At 37.5% G+C, this 24,682-nt stretch overlaps 1 pseudogene across 1 annotated transcript; it reads left to right on the top strand.

Moving 5' to 3' along the window:
• The first annotated feature begins 2,733 nt into the window (after window positions 1–2,733).
• On the top strand, window positions 2,734–10,308 carry LOC309611276 (large ribosomal subunit protein eL31 pseudogene; annotated as a pseudogene). The gene has a single exon. The product of its transcript is annotated as a large ribosomal subunit protein eL31 pseudogene (transcript).
• The last annotated feature ends 14,374 nt before the right edge of the window (window positions 10,309–24,682 follow it).

The raw sequence follows: 24,682 nt of genomic DNA on the forward strand, positions 1-24,682 counted from the left end.
TTCTTTCAGAGGGCAGACCCTGGCACCTAACTACCTGAGTGTGTACTTGGATTTCCCCACTTAGAGAAACTGTAAACCTTAGGCAAGTTACTTAAGGTTTATCAGCTTTGCTTTCTTTATTTCTTAGATTGTGATAATAGGAATAATGCCTACTTTTTAATAAGATATGAAGAAGCAAATGAGCAAATGCATGCAAAGTGCCATGGTGATTAGTATATAATGATTAATAAATGTTAGTTTTTATTAATATAGGTCCAGCTAAGGTCAATACATTAATGTAAGTACTGCAAAGGGAGCCTTATGAAACAACAGATATTAAGATCCCATAATTATCAGAGAATCTTCGGTTCCCATTTCCTTCAATATTTTGAAATATTCCTTCAAAATATTTACACCTTTTTACAGTGTAATAGTTTTCATCAAGAAAAGAAACAATGGGGAATTCCCTCGTGGTCCAGTGGTTAGGACTCTGTGCTTTCACTGTCGAGGGTCTGGGTTCAATCCTTGGTTGGGGAACTAAGATCCCACAAGACACGTGGCACAGCCAAAAAGTAAAAGAAAAAAGAAGAGAAACAATGCTAGCCTAAACTGGGAAATGTTTCTAAAATATAATACTGCCTTATTCCTCAGACCATTTCATATAAACAGTAAAGAAAAGAGATGTTTAGGAAAGTCCAACTTTTAACATCTCCCAATATGTATTGATCAAAGAACTTACAAAGAATAAAGTAATGATTGTAAAGTATAATAAATTATCTGATTAGGAAGTAGAGAATGCTTTAGTAACATGAAAATAGGGGCAGTACATCCAAGGTGGGCTGCCTGGGCCAGGGGAAATTTAGGGAAAACTTTATAAAGTAAGTAAAATTTAAGGTAGGACCTACAAATGTGTAGGAAAGAACTAGATAAAGTGAGTGGTGGGAATGAAACTTATAGGTAGGTGTGAGATTGCAAGTTCAGGCAGAAAACAACGTATGTGAAGACTTAGAGGTAAGAATATATGGAATCTCAGGAGAACTCAATGAATTTCCATCTTGCTGGAGTGGAGAGATGGATGTGGGGTGATACTGTTGAAGTGGGTTGAAGTTGGGGTAAGAGTTAAAGTGGGAAAAAAGAAACGGGCTCAAATAAAATACGTATGTTCAAGAGTTTGGACAATATCCTAAGGGCAATAACCTAGCAATAATTTGAATTTTATAAGAGGGAATACTGAAGACAGGGAACAGACAGGAATGAATTACAAAACAGAGTCGGCAAGATCAGGTAAGAGGTGGAAGCAATAATCCAGAAAAGGGATGAGGATGGGATGAGGGAGTAATGGGTAGTGATGCTAGGAATGGAGAGAAACATTGGGTGGGCCAAAAAGTGCCTTCAGGCACTTTTTTAAGTAAAATTTTTTTTTAAAAAAAATTTATTTTTTAAGTAAAAATAAAAGACACATTTTTCATTTTCACCAAGAACTTTATTGAACAATGAATTCACCCTTTTGTTCCACTATCTTCTGCTATTTTTCAGGCAACTTCATAATTCCATCTTCCCAAAACTTTATCTTTTTGAGCAAAGAATGGTTCTGGTGCCTTTTACAGTCTTCCAGGGAATTGAAATTTTTTCCATTAACAGAATTTTGTAAAGACTGAAATAAATAGAAATCCAAAGGTGCAATGTCTGGTGAATACGGCAGATGAATCAGAACTTCCAGACAAGCTGTAATAGTTTTTGCCTGGTCGTCAAAGAAACATGAGGTCTTGTGTTATCCTGATGGAAGGTTATGCATTTTCTGTTGACTAATTCTGGACGTTTTTCATCAAGTGCCACTTTCAGTTGGTCTAATTGGGAGCAGTGCTTGTTGGGATTAATCGTTTGGTTTTCCGGAAGGAGCTCATAATAGGGGACTCCCTTCCAATCCCACCATATACACAACATCACCTTCTTTGGATGAAGACCGGCCTTTGGTGTAGTTGATGGTGGGTGGTTCATTTCGCTTGCCCCATGATCTCTTCCATTTCACATTGTTGTACAGTATCCACTTTTCATAGCCCATCACAATTTGTTTTAAAAACGGAACGTTTTCAATACGCTTCAGTAGAGAATTGGATGTGGAAATATGGTCAAGAAGGTTTTTTTTTCGCTTAACTTACGTGGAACCCAAACATCAAAGCGATTAACATAACCAACCTGGTTCAAATGATTTTCAATGCTTGACTTAGACATTTTGAGTATGTTGGCTATCTCCTGCATGTTATAACATTGATTGATCTCAATTAATGTCTCCATTTGATTGCTATCAACTTCAACTGGTCTACCTGACCATGGAGCATTGTCCAGCGAGAAATCTCCAGCACGAAACTTCCAAACCACTTTGACATGTTCGATCAGTCACAGCACCTTCTCCATACAGTGCACGAATCTTTTTTTGCATTTCAGTTGCGTTTTTACCTTTCTTGAAATAATAAAGCATAATATGCCAGAAATGTTGCTTTTCTTCTTCCATCTTCGATATTAAAATGGCTACATAAAAATTCACCAATTTTGATAAGTCTTTTTTTAAATGCATACTGATATGACAGCTGTCACATACAATCTAACAAAATTGTTTCAAATGAAGTTAAAGATAACTAAGTGCTACTAGAGCCATCTTAACGGAAAAAAACAAATGAACATTTTGGCCCACCCAATAGATTTGATGGCTATTTGGAAGGATGGAAGGCTAAGAGGCTGTGGTCATCTCTGTGATCCTGCTTATATGATATCAGAAGCAGAGAAGATCCTCCCACAATCCCTTGCTCTCTTTCTTTCCAACCCCGGCATGGCAGGGTGGCTCCCACAAAGAAGGGTGGTGAGAAGAAGGGTCCGTCCACCATCAATGAGGTGGTGACCAAAGAATACGCTATCAACATTCACAAGCACATCCAAGGAATGGGTTTCAAGAAACGTGCTCCTCGGGCACTCAAAAAAATCTGGAAATTTGCCATGAAGGAGATGGGAACTCCAGATTTACACATTGACACCAGGTTCAAGAAAGCTGTCTGGGCCAAAGGAATAAGAGATGTCCCATACCATATCTGTGTGCAGTTGTCCAGAAAGTGTAATGAAGATGAAGATTCGCCAAACAAGCTCTATATGTTGGTTACCTATGTACCTGTCCCCACTTTCAAAAATCTACAGATAGTTAGTGTGGATGAGAATTAGCTGCTGATTGTCCAATAAAGTTATAGAACAAAAAAAAAAAAAAAAAAAAGAAGCAGAGACGACTCAAGGAATAAGGTTCAGGATGGGGTTATGGGAGTAAACGGCTGAACTGGAATGGGAAAAATACTCCATGTAGATGAAAATGTCAAGAAATTGAGGATCAGGATATCAGTAAAACAGAAGTCACCCAAAATAGTAGAAGAACATAGTGAGAAGAGAAAGATTACCAGTCACGTGCTATTTTGTCTTTAAAAATTAATGCAGAAAGAGTAATTAAAACATCAGTGGTTGAGAACAAAGAAAAAGGAAAGGTTATAGTCTTATACCATTAGCCTCGAAGGCATGTAGAAGTCTAAACATTCCTAGAGGATTATGGTATGAATATGAGAGAGTATGAAGCAAGGAGGACACCTAGTGTATCTTTCCAATTCTGGGGAAAGGAAGGGATAAGACAATGAGGCTGCTTCACTTGAGTGGGGAGGTGGAAAATTAGCTCTCATGAGCCCATGGTTTGTTCTGAGCACCCATTCCCCTATAACATGCCAACCAATGTGGACAGGCTCGTTCTTACATCTCGTTTTGTCCATCTGTCATTATGCAAGATTGGAGATGAAGGGAGTAAAAGAACTGAAGGGCAGTTTGTTGCAAATGGGTCTCCCGATGGTCTAGTGGGAGCGTAGGGAGGATCAACTCCTTGCCTTGCTCTTCGCTAGCTCTCAATTTTGGACATTCTTGAACTTTGTATTAAACATTAACCTTAATAAGACATTGTACAACCCAAGGTTCATTCCATCTCAAGACTCCCAGCATCTTATTCTGGTTCTAGTATTGTACTTGCATCATTTCAGGTCCCATTCTTCTACCCCTGCAGTGTCCCCTCTTCCTGCTCCTCTATGTAACAGATTTCCTCATTTCGTGCAACAGTCTTCTAACTTAGTTCCTTCTTGTTTTGAGTTCAGGGTAGATTTTGTATATAAGAAAGACTTCACAGAGTTTTATGATTTATTTTAAATTTAACTTTCTGAAGTTACAAATTCAAAACCCTTGTCAGGTATTTAAGTTCAGTTAGCAAATTCTATTCAACGTATAAGTCTAGAAAAATCATAATCTTTATAAAGGGACTTTGAATACTACTTCAAATATTTTAAACAGAATTTATAAATAGAATATATTTTAGACTCATTTTAAGCATTTCAGTTTTCTGAGAAAAAGCCTTCTCAAGTATTAGGGATTTTTATAAATCCAAGAAATTAACTTATAAATATGTTACAGTTGAAGTTTGTATAAATGTTCATAACATATTGTACATAAACTTAGCACGATTTCAGCTTACATCACCATTCTGAATCAATTACTCAATAACGTTTTAAATTGGGTTTATGAGGCTGTCACTCAAACTTGCCAAATTCTATTAAATTTCACATATACAAAAAATGTTGTATAGATTCCATCCCAAGATAAAAATATCTAATTTACTTCTTTTAAAAATATCTCTGTACTTTATTCTAATTCCACCTAGAGCTGAAAGATGCATAAACACACTAAGAAATATACACATGAGACAGAGGTGACATATGGCCAGAAATTTTGGCTGGTCATGATCTCTGGACTTCAGAAATCCAGTTCAATTCCCATAGTTGAAACTAAGTCAAATATCATCCCAAATATTTTTGAATTTTGTCTATTATTATTTTACTGAGTGAATTCTTGTTAGCAACCTTGATCAGACAGACTAGACTCTATTTGGAGTTGTTATATTAATAATTACATAATACCAAGAGGGATATGATCCTATGATCATACAGCCCTGACTCCTTGTTACACATGTATAATCACCTGACCCTTCTCTCATGGAAGTCAGTCTGTAGCTTCCACCATGGATGATAACTAAGATTGGATTTTGCCCTTATTTGTCTTTTGACAAATATACTCAAGTCTTTTAAACAAATACTAAAGATATGTGTGTTTAATAAAATAGTAAAATAAAATATCCTTCTGACTACTGCTAAAGACTGTTGAACTCAATAGTATCCTGCACTTATTCCATTTTTCTTATTTTCAGAACCATACAACTCTTATGAATATTAACATTTAACTCACCCATTTCTATGACCAAAGCCATGTATGGTCAATAAGTTGATAACTTACAGATGGTTTTCTTTCCATCCAGAACTCTTTTCTTAAACCCTGGCCCTCTGCTGAATAACGTAGTCAATACTTCCACTTGGATGCCTTTCAGTACCTCAAATAAAATTTATCCAAAACTGAACTCATTACCCTTGTCTTTATCTTGCCACTTCTAGGGTTCCCAATTCAATAAATGTCACTACTATTCCTCAAATTGCTCAAGACAGGAACCTAATAGCGATGCATGACACATCGTTTCTGCTCTACTCGTGCATAATGAATCACTTGTCAATGCTACCGCTTAAGCATATTTTAAATCTCCAGTTTTCTCTCTCTTCCTATTTAAAATGATCTCTCTGCCTTAACTTTTGATTCTTGCAAATCATACCTCTCAAAGTAACAAATACTCTTTTAAAAAGATTATAATAGCCCTGCACTGGATTACAAAAATTTTCCCCTGCCATTGAAAGTTGGAATCTATTTTTCCATCCCTTGAATTTGGGTTCGTTACGTGACTTACTCTGGCCAATGGGACATTAGCAAGCATACCAATAGCAGAGTCTTGCAAAGTTGTTACACATTGGAGCTTGCTTCCCATAGGTCATTCAGGACTTCCACCACCAGGTGAGAAAGCTCAGTTTAGTCTGCTGGAAGGTCAAGGGACATTTGAGACAAGCCATCCCAGTGCAGACTTTCCACAGTCACCTGCCTCTAGCCAACACAGCAGCTAACCGAAGATGCATGGTTAAAACCAGCTGAGACCTGGAAAAAAAGCTACCCTGCTGAGACCAACCCAAATTGCCAACCCACGGAGTTGTGAGCTAATTAAATAAATGTTGTTTGAACCCACTAAGTTGTGGGATGGCTTGTTTCTCATTAAAAGCTTAACGATATAAGTCCCTTGATTAAAACTTATCAGTCGCTTCCCATTTACCCTTTAAAATACATTGCAGACTTTTGGAAGAAGAGGAGATAGAGCACAGAAATGAAAAAGTACTTAAAAATAAAGGCTGAAAAATTCTCAAATTTGGCAACAGACATAAACCTAAAGATTCGAGGTGAGCAAACTCCAAATGGCATAAAACCCAAGGAATTCTATACTTTTATAAAACATCATAGTCAAACTTCTGAAAACTTAAGACAAAGAAAAAGTCTTAAAAGCAGTGAAAAAGAAATGACATGTTACCTATAGAGGGAACATAATTGAATGACAGGGGACTTTTCATTAGGAAACATATAAGTCAGAAGGAAGTAATCTAACATTTTTCAAGTCTGAAAGAGAACTGGCAGCCCACTGTACAGTGTCCAGTTAGCATATCCTCCAGGAGTGAGGGGAAAAATCAAAACATTCTTAGATGAAGGTGAATTAAAAGAATCTTTCACCAGCAGACCTTTATCCTATAAGAATGGATAAAGAAAGCTCTCTAAACAGAAAAGAAACAAGTGAAGGAGTTTTGGAACATCAAAGGAAAAAAAACAACATAGTAAGCAAAAATATGGCTAAATACAAAATATTCTTCTTATCGTGAGTCTTCTAAATTGTTTTAAGGGTGACCCCAAAATTAAAATGCTTTTTGATATGGTTCTAAAAGTCTATAGAGAAACTGTTTATATTTAATAAATATTATTTGATAAATAATATTTATTAAATATAAACATAAATGAATATAAATATACAAGTATAATATACAAAATATATACATTTATTATAATGAATATAATTATAAATATTATAAATGTAGGATGGTAAGGAGATGCAGAGGGAGATGAGGTTTGTATACTTTTTGTTGTTGTTGATTTGGTTTTTTTTTGAAGCTTATTTAATTAAATAAGAAAAGACATAAAATATAATATTAATGAAAAAGTAGGACAATTCTCTAGATCGGTATAATTCCAAATTCACATAAATGTAAGACTATTTAATATGCTAAAATATTTGAACTGGTTAAATCACAACACTATTGGACTATGATAAGTTATGTACATAAAATGTAATGCCCAGAGCAAGCACTAAGAAAGCTATACAAAGAGGTACACTCAAAAACACTTTAGATAAATCAAAATGGTATTCTAAAATATGTTCGTGTAAACCATGGGAGGCAGGAAAATTAAAACAGAGAAACAAAAAGAGAGCCTTTTCAACAAATGGTGTTGGAGTAATTAGACATCTACAGGCAGGAAAAGTAAACCTTGACTTAAGTCTCTCACGTGATACAAAAATCAACTCAATATGGATCATGGACTTAAATGGAAAATGTAAGACTATTAAACTTTAAAAAAAAAGGAAAAAAATTTAGTATCTATGGTTAAGCAAAGTGTTCTTAGACTTGACACTAAAAGCATGATCCATAAAAGGAAAAATTAACATTAGACTTTATCAAAATTTTAAATGTTTTGCTCTGTGAAAGACCCTTTTAAGAGATTGAAAAACCAAGATACGGACTAGGAGAAAAAAAATTGTAAACCACATGTATCTAGAACATAAGAAAACTCTCAAGACACACATTAAACTAAATAAACTGGGCTTCCCTGGTGGCACAATGGTTAAGAACTCGCCTGCCAATGAAGGAAACACAGGTTCGTTCCCTGGTCTGGGAAGATCCCACATGCCGTGGAGCAACTAAGACCGTGCGCCACAACTGCTGAGCCTGCGCTCTAGAGCCTGCGAGCCACAACTACTGAGCCCGCAAGCCACAACTACTGAAGCCCGTGTGCCTAGAGCCCATGCTCTGCAATAAGAGAAGCCACCGCAATGAGAAGCCTGTACACAGCAATGAAGAGTAGCCCCCGCTTGCCACAACTAGAGAAACTCCGTGCGCAGCAACGAAGACCCAACGCAGCCAAAAATATAAATAAATTTATAAAAAAAAAAATAATAAAGTAAATAAACCTAATTTAAAATGGACAAAAGACACAAACAGATATTTCATATACAGATCACAAATAAGCACATGAAAAGATGTTCAACATCATCAGCCCCTTGGAAGATGCAAATTATAACCACAATGAATTATTTCTACATACCTAAAAAATGACAATGCCAAATGTTGCAGAAGATGTGGAGAAACTGGATCACTCATATATTATTGAAGGGAACGTAAAATAATACAACCCCTCTAGAAAGTGATTTGGCAGTCTTAAAAAAAATACACTGTAGGGACTTCCTGGTGGCACAGTGGATAAGACTCCGTGCTCCCAATGCAGGGGGCCTGGGTTCGATCTCTGGTCAGGGAACTAGATCCCATGTGTATGCCGCAGCTAAGAGTTTGCATGCCACAACTAAGGAGCCGGTAGCCGCAGCTGAGGAGCACGCCTGCCACAACTAAGACCTGGTGCAACCAAATAAATAAACATTTTTTTAAAAAGATACATTATTACAAAAAAATACACTGTAATACTTCCATACCAAGAAAAATTATTTGGCCATAAGAAAGGAATAAGATATTGATACATGCAGAAAATTATGCAGACTATGAAAGGCCAATCACCAGTTATACACTACGTGATTCCATTTACATAACATTTTTGAAATGCCAACATTTTAGAAGTGGAGACCACATTAGCAGTTCAGAGATGAATATGGGGGTGGAGCAAGAAGGAAGTAGGTGTAGCTAAAGAAGGCAACATGAGAAATCCTTGTGATGGTAATACTCTGCATCTTCACTGTATCAATGTCCATACCCTGGTTGTGATACTGTTCTATGGTTACTCAATGTGTTACCGTTGAAGAAACCTGGGCAACAGATAAGTGGAATCTGTATTATTTCTTACAACTGCATGTGAATCTGTAATTACCTCAAAACAAAAAGTTTCCTTTGAAAAAATCTTTAGGAAAGCCTAACTCCATGAAGTTCTCTCCTTCTACCCTCTCGTGTCACTGAATTTCAACTTCCAAGCACTTTGAGCACAAACTATATGATTTACTTTTAAAATTATGGTTTTCCTCAGTGGATAGCAAGCTCTATGAGGGTAGCAGCTATATTTCTCTGCTTACCATTGTACTTTCGGTGTTATGCCTGACGCATAGAAGACCCTCAATAAATATTTATTCTTTGGTTATCAATTGCCATTTCATCAATTTATTATGTCATTAATTTCATTGTCTTATTCCTCTACTCAAAAACATCTCTTTGTCTCCGGATAATGGTCAGACTCTGAGTAATCCAGTGTGTTAGAAATCTTTCTCTTTCGGCTGCCTAACAGACAGCCCTGTTCCTACAAATTTCCTTTTCCCACTATCCCTCCAAACGCAATTTTGATCTTAGTGCCTTTTGCGCGTTTTTTTTTTTTTCTTGCACTTTCTGAAATGATTTTAAACCTCCAATCTGTTTATGCAAATCCTCCAATCCTTTAAGGCTCAGAACAAATCCCACCTCATCCACAAGACCAGCTTCCACTGACCTCTTCCTCAGAGAATTCTGCTACATTATACCGTGAGTTAACATTAGGTGGTTTCTGCCCCTGCTTTCCTGGCTTACTGCTGTCTGTCTCTTCACGGTGACTATGTGGAGAGTATGCGAATGACTAGGGAGAGTGTTCATGTCTGAGGAGAATGACACATTTATTCAAACTGCTAAACATTAAGAAGGTTTTATTCCTACTTCAGGGTTTTCCCAATCTGCAACAAGTTTCAAGTAAAAAAGAGCTGGGGTTTTTTAAAGATAATTTTCTTTATTAAATACACACCATACTTAAAAAAGCTGGGATTTTGAAGTTTAATTTTTCATCGAAGTATAGTTGATTTACAATGTTTTAGGCGTACAGCAAATTGATTCAGATATATATTATTCTTTTTCACATTCTTTTCCATTATATGTTATTACAAGATATTGAATATAGTTCCCTGTGCTATATAGTAGATCCTTGTTGTTTATTTTATATATTGTAGTGTGTATCTGTTAATTCCATACTCCTAATTTATCCCTCCCTTCCCTCTTTCCCCTTTGGTAGCCATAAGTTTGTTTTCTGTGTCTGTTGTATGTGTATATATATATATATATATATATATATATATATATATATATATACATTTAAAAATTTTTTATTTTATTGAAGTATAGCTGTTTTTGCAGCATTTACCACTAGAAGATGTGAAGAGGGAATATGGGTATTAGCAGGGTAGGGATGTCAGAAGTTTGTAAAACAGCCTCTGGAGAGCCTTAGACTCTGGTAATTTATCTTTTCTTCCTCCTTTGTGTAGGAGTATGGGTAGAAGAACGTTTAATTATGTTACCCTGTAAAAACTTTCACCACAAGAGAATCTCCCTTGTAGTTTGGGGGTGGTTTCTGAGAAAAGGGCATGGTCCCAATTTATAATCTGTATCTTGATATACACATGACCTGCAGTGATGCCAGGGCTTGGGAGAAGTAATATACAATACTCACGAGGTGACATGATGTATTAGTTATCTATGCAGTTTAAGAAACTGCTCCGATACTTGCCACTTTTAAAACACACATTTATTATCATAGTTTCTATAGTTCAAAAAGCCAAGCATGGCCTAGCTAGGTATATCTCTGGGTCAAAGTCTCTCATGAGGTGGCAGTCAAACTGTCAGCTAGGGCTGTAGTCTCTACTAAAGGTTTGTCATCTCTTCTAGGGTTTGGTCCATTTCCAAGCTTGTTCAGGTGGGCTCTGTTCATTGTGCACTCTTGGATTGAAGGAGATCCCTGCAGGTCCCACACCCTTTACTGACTGTAGAGTTGAGTCTTCCCTCAGTTCCTGGACACGTGGACATTTCTGCAGGACTGCCACAGGACCTAGCATTGCACCTGACTTCCCCTAGCGTAAGCAGTCCAAAAGAGAGAGAAAGGGAGACATAGAACGAGAGAGAGAATAGCCCACCCCCTATACCATTCTCAGAAACTGCCCATCACATGGGAATCCTAGTTGGGATGGCATTGACTCCAAGATTTCTAATGAGCTCACAGAAAGCAATAGACAGTAGCTGGCACTTGAACCAGTGTGCTGCTCACACAAACGAGTTCAGGAAAGCAGAGAGAATCTGTGGCATTTCGTAGAGACTTCGCTGCATTGGAGGGCTACGGCAGCTGCCCAGCTGAGGACTTAGGAACTCTGAAACCTTCTACAAGGTAGCCGGCATCATTTGCCTTCAGCACCAGAGGCAATACAGGACAACATGAGAACACCAGATGCCAGAAGCCACAGAGAAATGACATCGAATAAACCATACAGCTTCACAGTCCCTCGACCACAGCAGCAGATGACCTTCCTCCCTGTTTTCCTTGTTTCAGACAAAAAAAAAAAAAAGTGTGGAGAATTGGGAAGGAAGCTCAGAAAGAAAACTTGGAATTGTGAGCAATGACTGAGGGGATGAGACTACTTGAATTTGATTATTTCCGGGGAGAGTCTGCTATTTTATTACCAAGGGTAGAATAAAAGTTATTGGTTTGGATTGAATTTACCAGGTTGGTCTAAAAATAATTTCCCTTCTGCTGAGCAGGAAGGATGCATGAAAAAGTTGAGTTTATCAAAATAAAGTACATTTTTGATCTTTCAAATTAACTGGAATAACTACTCTGTCATCGTACACCATTCTGGCACTTAATTTATTGTACTATGGCTTAACTTAATGAATTACCTGTAAATATCTTATCCCCAGGTTGAACTTATGGAGATTGGGGGCCCAAAATAATTTTATATGCTTTCTCTCTCCTCTCTATGGCATGATATATACCTACATATTATGGTCTAGTAAAGGTTATGATCAGGAGTGCGTAAAAGTGTGTTTGTTGAAATACTAACATAAATTAGTTGACAGCTTCCTCCATTCTCTCTACTTGGGGTGGTTCATCTCTCCTTGACGGCAGTAAGGGCCATGGGGATCCTTTCAGGCAAAAAGTTGCCACATTTACTAGTAAATCACACCAAGTCATGAAAGCTATTGTATGATTATGTCCTACAGTTTTTAGTCTAGAAATTATTTATTAGGTATCTATCGTCATATAACAAATTACTCCCAAACTTAGAAGCTTAAAGTAGTATTTATTGTTTTAAGTATTGTTTTAAGTAAATAAATGTTTATTATTGTACAGTGTCTGTGGGTCAGGGCTCAGGGCGTGGCTTTAGCTGAGTGCCTCTGGCTCAAGGTTTCTCATGAGGTTATAGTTGAGCTGTCAGCCAGAGATGTGGACTCATACAAAGGCTCATTTAGAGATGGAGGGACTTGCTTCCGATTTCACTCAGGTGGTTATTGGTGGGAGTCAGCCCCTCACCATAGGGCTGCCTCACATCAGGGCAGCTAGATACCCCCAGGTAAAGTGACCTGAAAGAGAGATTTAGACAGCATGCCCAGACAGTAGCCATAGCTTTTTTATAACCAAATCTCAGAAGTGGCATCCGTCACACAAATTCTGCCATATTCTAGTCATCAGAAGCAAGTGAATAAGTCCATCCTACATCCAAGGGGTGGAAATTACACAAGGGCATGCATATCAGGAAGTAGGAAGGATTGGGAACCATCTTAAAGGCTGCCTATCACAAATTTCTTCCAGGAAGTGATACCCACAGAGCAACGAGTTAGAAACATTTAATCGATGCTAATTTGGTTTGACTCTGATCACAAATATACAACAGGGAGAAAAAACCAGCGAATCCTATAACCAGGTCACTCTTAGTGATTTTCTATGTGATCTCACACTTTGTATTCAACTCGAATCCCTTCTGTCATCCCCTCTGAGGATGAACTTCTAATATCATATGTTGTGTCACCCATACATATGTTCACATTTGCCTGTGGCTTTTCTTATTATAATTGTATTAATAAAAACAAGAATGACTAATACTGATATAAATCTCCTATGGACCACATGCCCTTCTAAGCACATTATATTTTCAACTGCTCTTCACCACAGCCCCATGAGAGAGGTACACACATTTTCCAGAGGAGGAAAGTGAGGCACAGAGATGTTAAGGATCTTGTTCAAAATCATAGATTTAGTAAGTTTTGGAGCTTGTTTAGGGACCCAGGAAGATGCCTCTAAACCAGGGGTCCCCAACCCCTGGGCTGCGGACTGGTTCAGGTCCACAGCCTGTTAGGAACCGGGCCACACAGCAGGAGGTGAGTGGTGGGTGAGCGAGTGAAGCTTCATCTGCTGCTCTCCATCGCTCCCCATCGCTCGCATTACCGCCTGAACCATCCGTCCCCCCCCCCACCCCCCGCCAAGTCCATGGAAAAATTGTCTTCCATGAAACCGGTCCCTGGTGCCAAAAATGCTGGGGACTGCTGCTCTAAACCACTTTACTCTTCTGCTATGACAGAAGGGAACTCCCCATCTGAGGCAACTGGGACAGGAAAGTGTAGGTTGATCTCAGCCAGGCTCTCTGTTCTGATTGGTTAAATTTAAACAGTGTTCTTGCCTTACCTCTATTCTTTGACCACAAGAACAAAATTATTCAACAACTTTCTCATTGTTTCTCCTATATCTTAACCCTTCTTTCCAGGTTGAAAAACCTGTTTTTCTGTTGTTTCATTTGTCTAGCTTTACCTTCCTTTCTTCCACTATCATACCCCAATTTTCCTTCTTTCGTTCCATGTGGTTTAGTGAAGTTGATTGCTTTCCACTTTCAAGGACAAGGGTGTCTCCATCATCCTGGAGAGCCAGTCTTAGAGTCCACACTCCTGGACACAGTGAATTATTCAAGCTTAGAGATGTGACACAGGTCACCTGACACCATTTCAGGAATTTGTGGCAATTATTGAGGAAGACACACTTTTTCCACCTGGGGAATAGGTGTAAAAGTAAACCTGGAACTGTCCATCTCCGAGTACAGGGAGGCTGCCTGAGGATGAAGCCAAAAAAAAAGGAGGAAAGCATAACTGAGAGGTAAACAGTAAAATTCACCATCCTATGGTATTTGAGCACCAGATCAGGACTTGATGGGAAACCTTACCCCTAGAGTCAATACATTCTCTTTTATGTTTAAGCTCTTTTGGATTAATTTCTATACCTGGCTATCATAAAGCCATTACTAATAAATTTATTGAAAAATATATGTTTTCCCAAATTCAAGAATTCATTAGATTCCATTTTTATTAACATAGACATAATAGTTCCAAGCATTCAGAACAAATAATTATAACCTATGACCTCTCTAGCTAAATATGTACTAGTTATATAATCTGACAGACCTTCCTCCAAACAATAGTATTTTTTTTTCTTTCCAATACCCCCACTGGTCTCCAATCTGTTATGTGTGCTTTTCTAAATGTCTTCTATCCCTTTACAAAGTCCATCTCTGCATTTTCCCAAATCTTCTCTTTTGATCACTACCCTCACCAAATATTTACGTGACTAAAGTAACAAAATCAGTCCAGGCTGATTTCTTTGTTCTTATCCCAAAGCATGAACTCCATGCAGAGTGGCAGTCACTTCAAGCAAGTTTTTGAAGAAATATATGAATTCCACTTACTGGAACGGATTACTTCTATGTCTGAGATAGTATGGAAGCAATTGGAGAAAATATTCTTGCACAGAGGACATCCCCAAGTTGAAAATCCAGGCTCAGGGAATGAGTACTCTGAGATCTTGATTCAATTGCTCCTGTTGCCATGCCTGACGATGAAAGTCCCTCTGAGCCTGTTATGTTCCTCCTTCAACCAGCAAAGTTCTTGCCTGTGGGCGAGAATTAATTTCCAGGAGAATCATGTTTCTGGGTGTCTAGTGAGCCATGTAGAAGTCATGGGGCTTTAAGCTGAGCACAGGAAAGAAACAAGGAGTCAGTGTCCAGAATTCATTATCCTGTTTCACTGTTGATGGCTGCAAAGGATCCTGCCTGCCTTGTGTGTTACCACAGGCTCTAATCTGAGCCACGTGTTCATAGCAACTGAATATTTCCCTTTGTAATTTCATTTTCAATGCTTTGTGTATTCATATTTTACGATCTGAAACATTTCTTGCAATTGTTTGCACACATCTCCAAACTACACTTTAGAGTAGAAGGTACTTTGTTTTCATTCATCTTTAATTAAGTAAATATTTTTTAGCTCAATTTATGCTGTCGATCTTTTTTTTTATTTATTCCCAAATAAACTGAAAGAACATTTCTAGTGGTGGAATTATCATGGCTGAAGATATATTCTTACACTATACATGTAGCAATAGTCCTTATAGTGAATAAGCTCATAAGAAAATATAATTTATATATTCCATGCTCCCATCAGACATACTGAGACAGACTGGCAAAGAAAAGGAAACCAGTATGAACACTGGTGCCTTTCTATCACCCCCCCAGCACGAGAGCTAGTTCTCTTGAATTCACACTCTAATGTCTGTTTATGCTTGGAATCCTTTTTTAACGAAGATATGCTAAAATCCACAGACTGCTGTTTAAAAGGATAGACAAAAGGTAGCTGATGAATATTGGAAAATATTTTTAGGAAATTCAAAATCACTGCTAGGGATGATAATTGTTTCATATTTCTCAAATTGTATTCAGTGATTAAAGGTATTATTTTCCTTTTATTTTTAAATATGATTTTTTTTCTGTTTTTGTCCTTATGAAAATGTATTGATACTTCAGTATAATCTACATAGTTTGAATTTTTGGACAAAAGGATCCCAGATCCAGATTTGAGTCTAGCTTACCATGAATTAGCTGTATGACCTTGTGTCAAGTTTCTGAAAACTGTTTGAGCCTCAGTTCACTCAACTATAAATGATTATAATAATATTTACAGCTTTTAAAACATGAGAAATAAATACAGTGAGTAGCAGGTGTCCAAAAATTGGTAGCTATTATGGTTCTTTATCTTTTAAAATAAATAGATCAATTTGGTCACCAAATAAAAATATCTACTACTTTAGTAATTTTTCCACAATTTAAGAATTGTATGTATGTAATAAGATTTCAAAATTTATTCATGCTTCTGCTCTGGTATGCAGAGAACATGTAACTATTTATTTTGATTATAACTATGTGATCCTGCTAAATTGTTTCATGACCTGTCTTAATCTATCCAGACACGAGGCAAATTATTCTTGGGTGGGCTTCACTCTGAAACATTTGCTCTTTTGTGAAACTCATGTCCTTTCTTCTGTAATTCCCGACCCTTCTAAAATTTTCCTCCTCCATTTGCTTTACCTTTATCAGCCTTCTTTGCTGATTTCTCCTCGTCCACTCAACAGTTCAAGGCTGATTCTTCAAGACTTGGTTCTCAGCTTATTTCCTCCTCACACTATAATTTCTTTTAATTTCATGTACTCACATAGCTTTGATTATCACCTGTTTACTGACCACTACCAATCCAATCCATTCATCTTTTCTTGACCCCAGACCCTTCTGTCTCTACTCAAGACTTAACCTGGATATTTCCTAGACAACTCAAATATGGGATGGCCAATCACCTAACACACGATCCTTCCCCCAAGCCTCCTCCTCCTCTTCCAGCTTTCCCAATTCTGTAAATTGTTCCACCATAAACTCAAGAGCCCTTTCGAAAACTAGGATTCATTCTTGACCTGTCCCTCTCTTGCAAGACCTCCATCCAATCAAGTGCCAAGTTGATTTCTCTCTAATTCCACTGCTGTTCTCACTGTCAAGTCGGCCATACTTGCAGGCAGATTATTGTAAAGGCTTACCATTCTCCCCAGTTATTTTAGAGGAATTTTTGTTGCTGAGTATTGGAAAATGAAAGAGGTGTGTGTGTGTGTGTGTGTGTGTGTGTGTGTGTGTGTGTGTATGTGCATGTGTGTGTGTGTCGGAGAGTAGGAAAACAATAAAAAAATAATTCTCCTTTTATCAAAATAAATATGGGTACAATGGAGAAATGGCTACTCAACTTTCTGTCGCATATAGAGCCAAGGTTTGTGCATCAGATTGCAACCTGTGGAGAAAGGAATCAAGCGCCTCCTACCATCCTTCTGGCCAGTGGGCTGGTTCTCCCTAACGTAGCGGAGCATGTGTCATTATGAATCATGATTGTAATTCATCTTTCAGCTCCATTGGTTTTATAATGTGGAAAATTCTTGGCAGGTTTTGGCAATAGGGTGTCTATGAAAGTTAATTTTCATGGCATGAGGGTTTTTCATTTGTTATGAATATCAGGAGACGATTGGGAGAAGATGAATCATAAACTACTGGCCAGCTCAATCCTAATCAAGATGTATATGTCTCCTGTTTTACCAACACATTATTTTCACAGTTCTTATCAACATTGAAAGGAAAGAAGAAAAAAATCAGTCCATAACAGCAAATGATTCCTTGACTCAATTGTTCTTTGTGTAGCCTGGCTCTTAAATTGAAATGACTAAGTGTGTTTATTTAAAAATAAGAGCTAATACTTAATAGCATTTCCTGTATATCAGTCACTCTTCTAAGCGGTATGCACACCAATTTATCCAATCCTCACGCAGACCTTTTGAGGTAAATACCCTTATTATGCTTCTTTTACAGAATAGAAAACTGAGGCACCAAAGAGTTTACTGATTTTACCAAGGACAAACAATTAGTATGTGGCAGAACCAGCATTCAGAACCAGGCTATCTGGCTGAAGAGCCCAAGCTCTTACACATAATACTGCACTGGGTATACTACTCAGTTTTATAGCTCTTTCACCGGCACTTGTATATCGCTTTTGCTAACATTTAGGCTTAAATACACACTTTCTCAAACATGACTCTTCCTAGTAAAAAATAGACTTCATTTATAGCTTTTATGGTATGGAGTTTATGCCTTCATAAATGTCCTGCAATTATTTCTTTGCAGAGCTATCACAGTTCTTCAGAACTATTTTCTGACATGACTTAAAGATAGTCAGAATGCAAACTATATATATCTATATCCGTATATATTATTTTTTCCTTTAAGGCAGATAAATATTAAATCTATAGACTTTCTTTCAAATTACTGTATTTAAAGAATTGTAATCTTTCCCAGTCTTGAATCAATGACCAGGGTCTATTGACGAATAGAAGAGGTATCTTCTTATCAAACTGAGGGTTGATAACTGAGTCAGAAATATTAGAAAGACTATGTGTCCTTTTCAAAATATAAGTAAATCACTCATAGTCATCTCCAGTGTTCTGAAAGCTGGTGATTTTTAAAAACGCAAATGAAAAATTGATTGAAATTAGCAAATAGGATCTACAGTTTTTTCCAACATTATCTATGAAGTCAAATACTATGGACTAAACATCATTGTTTATACAGGAAATTAAAATTGAGTAACATAATAGATTTATCATCTGCTTCCTGGCTTAAATTGATAATTAAGTGAGTAATATAGCCATAGTTTACTCATCTGTGGGCAAGGTTTCGTGAGCACTCTCATTTAGTCTAAGGGGAAAAGAATAGATATTTGGCTTGGCCAGTCTTTTTCTCCTGCAATAAATGCAGATAGACTAGTTTAATAGAATATAAAAAGTGATGTTTCAGTGACTTGCCTATAAGACTGGGAGTGAGAATGCTGCAAAGTTGTTTATTTGCAGAGTGATCCAAAAGCTGTCCTCATATAAAGCTTGAAATGACAGCAAAAAAGAGAGCATCTACCTATTTCAAATATTATTATAGAGACGTTGGGGATCAGAAGATTACTAATAGATGAAATAGAAAAAGAAAGTTTCTGTTCCATTTCTTTAACTGTCTTAATTCAGTGGGTTGTGTAAAGCTAAATAATTATAGCATTCAATAAATGCTATAGGGCTTCCCTGGTGGCGCAGTGGTTGAGAATCTGCCTGCCAATGCAGGGGACACAGGTTCGAGCCTTGGTCTGGGAAGATCCCACATGCCACGGAGCAACTAGGCCCGTGAGCCACAACTACTGAGCCTGCGCGTCTGGAGCCTGTGCTCTGCAACAAGAGACACTGCAATAGTGAGAGGCCCGCGCACTGCGATGAAGAGTGGCCCCCGCTTGCCGCAACTGGAGAAAGCCCTTGCATAGAAACGAAGACCCAACACAGCCAAAAATAAATGAATAATAAATAAATAAATTAAAAAAAAAAGAATCTAGGCAATAAAATAAAGTCTAACCTTTAAAATAAATAAATAAATAAATGCTATAATAAAGCAACTGTATTTGAAATCATTTTATAAAGATTAATATATTATCCTAGGACACCTGATAGGTATTAAATGATTTCCAGTCCCTGACCTCAATATACATGAGGACAACCTGTGACCTCATGTAAGTGACTATTTAATTTATGGCATTCGTAAACGGTTTGGGGATTTGGGGGTAGTGTGAAATATAGAAAAAAACAAACAAGCTTCTGAGAGCATAAAAATCAGACACCCAGAAGCCAGACTATATAAGAATTCAAAAAATCAAAACAGCACTTAGAAACTATGATGTCCTCTCCACATTTTACATTAGTAATTGTGTGTTGCTTACCAGTATTAAGAAATTGAGAAAAAGAAAATACCTCGGTCACATTTACATCATTGCATTATAATATATGTATAATGTACATTGCAATATACGTATAGTAGCCTTTATACAGCAATTGTTTCCCAACGATTTTCTTCTGGAATAGTCACAAATTTCCTAAACATGGGTAAGGAACAGGTTCTTTAAACTTTATTCTAGGGCACCTATAGGAGGTCACTAGCATTGGACAACTTTCAGAGAACTAACCTTAGAAGCTTGGAGGGTGAGAGGTGAGAGGTATTGGATCATGGTGTATGATGGATGCATATTCTATAAGAAAAAAGAAATAGCCCATAATTTAGAAGTCTCAGTTCAGTTCTTTTACCAACCATCTGACTTGAGCAACTTAAAAAACTTAACTTAAAAAAAACTTTAAAAAGACCTGTCATCATAAATGTAAATGACAAATTGAAAATTATTTTTAAAGTTATTAATAGTAAATAAAGCTATAAAATATGTATTATATCCATATAGGTGTATTAAGGCATCACTGTAGGATAGTCATTAATTAGTTTATGTATTATTCTTTAATAAAGCTCTAGAAAACCAGAAAAAGAGTCAATCAAAGTTATAATTAGGGATTACTTGGAATCATTTTCAAGATTGAAGCTGTAAGTGATGCATGATAATAAATCAGAAACATCTTGGTCCTTTCTTGAAGCCAGGTGAGAAAAGAGTAAGGCACTAGGAAAACATTGTTTTATGGTGGTTAAAAGCAAGAATGTTTGGAATCTGATAGATATGACTTTAGGTTCTAGCTCCACAGTTCTTAGCTTGAGAACTTGAACAAGTTAATAAATCTCTCTGGGCTTCAGTTTTCTCATCTGTGAAATGGGAATTAAGACGTTGCATCACCTCATGGGTAGAAGCAATGAACAGAGTTTTTGGTACATCATAAGTATCAGCCATTATTTTTATTACCTGTATTTCGCGTTCTCAGGCATCCACCATCTTTAGTTCCTCACCCCTCCCCCACGTATGCCACTCATTTCTTGTTTAGAATTAGGGTTTCCATAGTGCACAACTTTAGGGGAGCCAATCACAGTGCCTTCTACGTGATTGATGCTCCTCTGGCCCAGTGTGACCCCATGGGCCTATAAATCAGAATGTAAATATTTAGGCATATAACTGATTAAATAATTGTCGTACTAAAGAGGTTGAGAGGCACTTGACCTTATTCTCCCCACACATCACATTATTATAATCGCCCTGACAGATATATTTGAGACCCTCTTAGGTTGCTCTATTCCAGTCTGAACATTTGCAAAAATAATTTTAGCCTATAATAATAAATGTTTAATCTTTCTCCAGTGCTCAACTACATCTTTAGCCCTAGGCATTTGGCATCTTCAGAATATTTTTTCTCCTACTATGCTTACGCCTGCCACTTGTCTTGACTCATGATATTGTTAACTGAAGCGTCTCTTCCGTTCCTGTATGATTCTTATTTATCCCTTATGGTTCAGCTTTTCCATGAGCCACTTCTCATTATGTTGATCTATCCCTTCTCTGATCATTTGCCTGCTGTTAATTAGCAAATATCCTCTTGGTATTATTCTTAAATAGTTTTATGCAAGTTGAGCTATTTGGTTTCCAAGTTTCGGAGGGAAGCCAAAGACAAAATCCATTTCAGGAAGACCATCAAAAAAGCACAATTTGCATAAGCTATAGTTATACTAAAATTCACTTATATGTCAAGACTACCTCTTTGATGTGTCATAACAAAAACATGGTTTCAATAAACTCACAGCATTATGTAACAATATGCCATCAGTTTGTTTAGAAACTAAGAACTCCTATCACTATATGCTCAAGGCTTCTGTTTCTCAGAATCCTGGTTCTTTCTTGACCATTGACTTCTTGTGATTAGGTAATCGGGGTTGAAATCTCGGAAGCCAACAAAACAATCTTTAATTAGTAAATCAGGAGCATTCAAAAACAAGCGAAATGTATACACTACTATGTATAAAATAGATAACTAATGAGAACCTACTGTATAGCACAAGGAACTCTACTCGGTGCTCTGTGGTGACCTAAATGGGAAAGAAATCCAAAAAAGAGGGGATATATGTATACCTATGGATGATTTACTTTGCTTTTCAGCAGAAACAAACACAGCAGTGTAAAGCAACTGTACTCCAATAAAAAAAAAAAAAAAAAAAAGCAAAACTGAACTGAGTATTATCGAGTGTCTAAATAGGTGAGAAGACTGCCCACTAATGCAGATGTTTTTCTGAAATTACTGGTTGCTGAAAAATCTGGATCACAGAAACCCTCATAATTAGCTTTGTTTCTTAATTAGATATTTTCAGGTACACTGTGTTACACACCTCTATGTCATCAAAATGTTGAGTAAATTACAGGCACTGGAGTCACTAATGTTTATTTCTGTTCCCCTGACACAGCAAAATAATACAATAGTCCCATTCCGTGTCTGCTATGGGTTCAAAGACCAGGATCTCTGAGTGATGCCTGGCCGTCTCAATATTAAGCCTGCCTACAGCTCTTCCTATCTGAGACCCAGGAACCAAAAGGATACGCTATCTGACCACCCTTCCTGTATGTGCACATGCTTGCTGGTGAGCACACACACACAGAATATTCAATAGTGTAACAAAGTAATGATACATAATATATAGACTGTAATACATAAAATATCCAGTATAGTTGGTTATTTACTATTTGATTCTTGTCATTTCTTCCACGTGTGAACACTCATATGCCCCTTTCTATAGATTTCATCGTGGATACCTTGAACCTGTCAGGTTTCTGTGGGAGAGTCACACCACTAACCACTTACTTTTCCCTGAGCCACTGTTTCTTGTGCCACCTGACAGGTTTTCCTGGATTCTATGAAACTCATTCATGAGTTTTAGCTGAGGGTGCAATGGGCAAAGTCTTGATTTTGCCCTTGTCTGAGGCTGTCACTCAAAAGGTCCCTCAGTTTTATCTTGTACTGATTTAATGAGAATCAATAGCATCATTCAAGCCTACAAGTCCCTGATTTTTCTGAGCTGTCAAAGTGCTCTTTTATCCCTGCTTGTAAATGGGCCAATCTTCTTTTCTGTTTGTTTTCTGAGACCACCTCTTTGTTGCATTACCTTTTTAGAAAAAAAAAAGTTCAATAAAAACTAACTCATGTTACAAGCAGTGTCTTTTCCTACCTTTTTTTTTTTCTTTTAAACCTTAAGTAATAAGTTCATTAGGGACATTATCTACCTTTTACTTCATTGCAAACAATAGTTTTTTCCAAGATGTTTTCCCATTGTGTAACATCGATAACCTTTTATCCAGCTTCATATAATTTTTTTTCACTGCCTATAACCCAGTTTCCAAAGCCAATGCCTCACAGTGTGGATTTGGTTGTTGCAGCATCCCACTTCTATCATTGATTTCTGTATTTTGCAGGCTAGGTATGGAGGGATGCTGCAGTTATAAATTCCTGGCAGCTGCTGAGAGGAATAACTGACCCCAAGGATGTGCAGTAGGGTGGCACATTTGGGTTGCTATGACCTTGGACTTTAGCAGAAGTTGGATTGGGGCCCCTGGGTTCCTAGCTGGAAGCCCACGTGACTGCCTGGGCTCCTAGGGCTCCCATAATGCTCCAGATTTGCAGCCCAGGGAATGTGCTGTGTAATCCTCTGTTTGGCTTGACATCCCTTCCTGGCACTGTGACTCTGGATTCCGGGGTGTAAATGGAGTGAGTCGTCTACAAGCATTGGGGTTGGCCTGACAGGTGGTGTGAGACAGACTATTTATGGAGGAGTCTGGGACGGGGGCCTCTGGCACCTAGGGCACCCAGGTATTTCTCAGACCAAGACTCACCTGCCAGGCCCCCATAGATCTCCCGAGATCCCACGAGATCATTTCCTCTGGGAAGAGTGGTCTCAGGGGCCGCGCCTCCTGCACGATTAGGCCATTCCCTGAGTCACCCATTACATTCAGCCCATCTTAGCCTTCTCTCCCCTCCCTGCCCTTCATCAGGGCCCGCACCTACTCTCCCACACACCTGAAGTCACATAAGTATCCTGTGGGATCCATCTGTGCCCTAAAAAAAGACCTTTACTTTTATGGCAAAAAGAAATTTTTTTTAAAATTGAGATGTAATTGACATATAAGATTGTGTTAGTTTCACTTATACAACATAATAATTTGATATTTGTATATATTGTTCAATGACCATGACAATGTCTAGTTAACATCCAATACCACACTTAGTTACAGGTTTTTTCTTATGATTACATCTTGTAATATTACTCTCTTAACAGCTTTCAAATATACAATACAGTATTATTAACTATAATCACATTACATGACAACCCCAGGACTTCTTTTTAATAACTGAAAGTTTGTACATTTTGACCACCTTTACCCATTTTGTCCCCCCATACCCCACCCCTGGCAACCACTAATCTGTTCTCCATGAGGTGTTTCATTTTGCTTTGCTTTCAGATTTCACATATAAGCAAAATCGTATGGTATTTGTCTTTCTCTGTCTGATTTATTTCACTTGGGCATAATGTCCTTAAGGTCCATCCATGTTGTAACAAATGGCAAGGTTTCCTTCTTTTTTATAAGTCCCAGCTATCAGTGGTTTACAATAATAATAATAATAAAAAGACATTTATTTCTCAATCACCTTCGGTTGGCTGAGTCTCTGATTCATGTTTTCTTCACTCCAGGGCATTGACAATGAGCCACTTCATTAGAATTCATGGTCCATTGGCTCCAACAAGTAGTATGGCAATGTCTGATTTCAATAGAGTAGAAAGACCTGGTGTCCTGCAGAGAAGTGCACATAGGGCAGGAGAACACTAATTATGGCAACAGTACGACAACTTATCACAGTCACCATGTTCAATAGGTCCAGATCCATTTAGTAGCTCAGGATTCATTCATTATAACTCTTAGATCACATCTTAAGGGGACATCTTAAGATGTGAGTGATGGATATGATCAGGGATGTCTTAAAGGAAATG

Source organism: Balaenoptera borealis (genome assembly GCF_965194805.1).
Source record: "Balaenoptera borealis genome assembly, chromosome: 14".
NCBI classification, from domain to species: domain Eukaryota; kingdom Metazoa; phylum Chordata; class Mammalia; order Artiodactyla; family Balaenopteridae; genus Balaenoptera; species Balaenoptera borealis.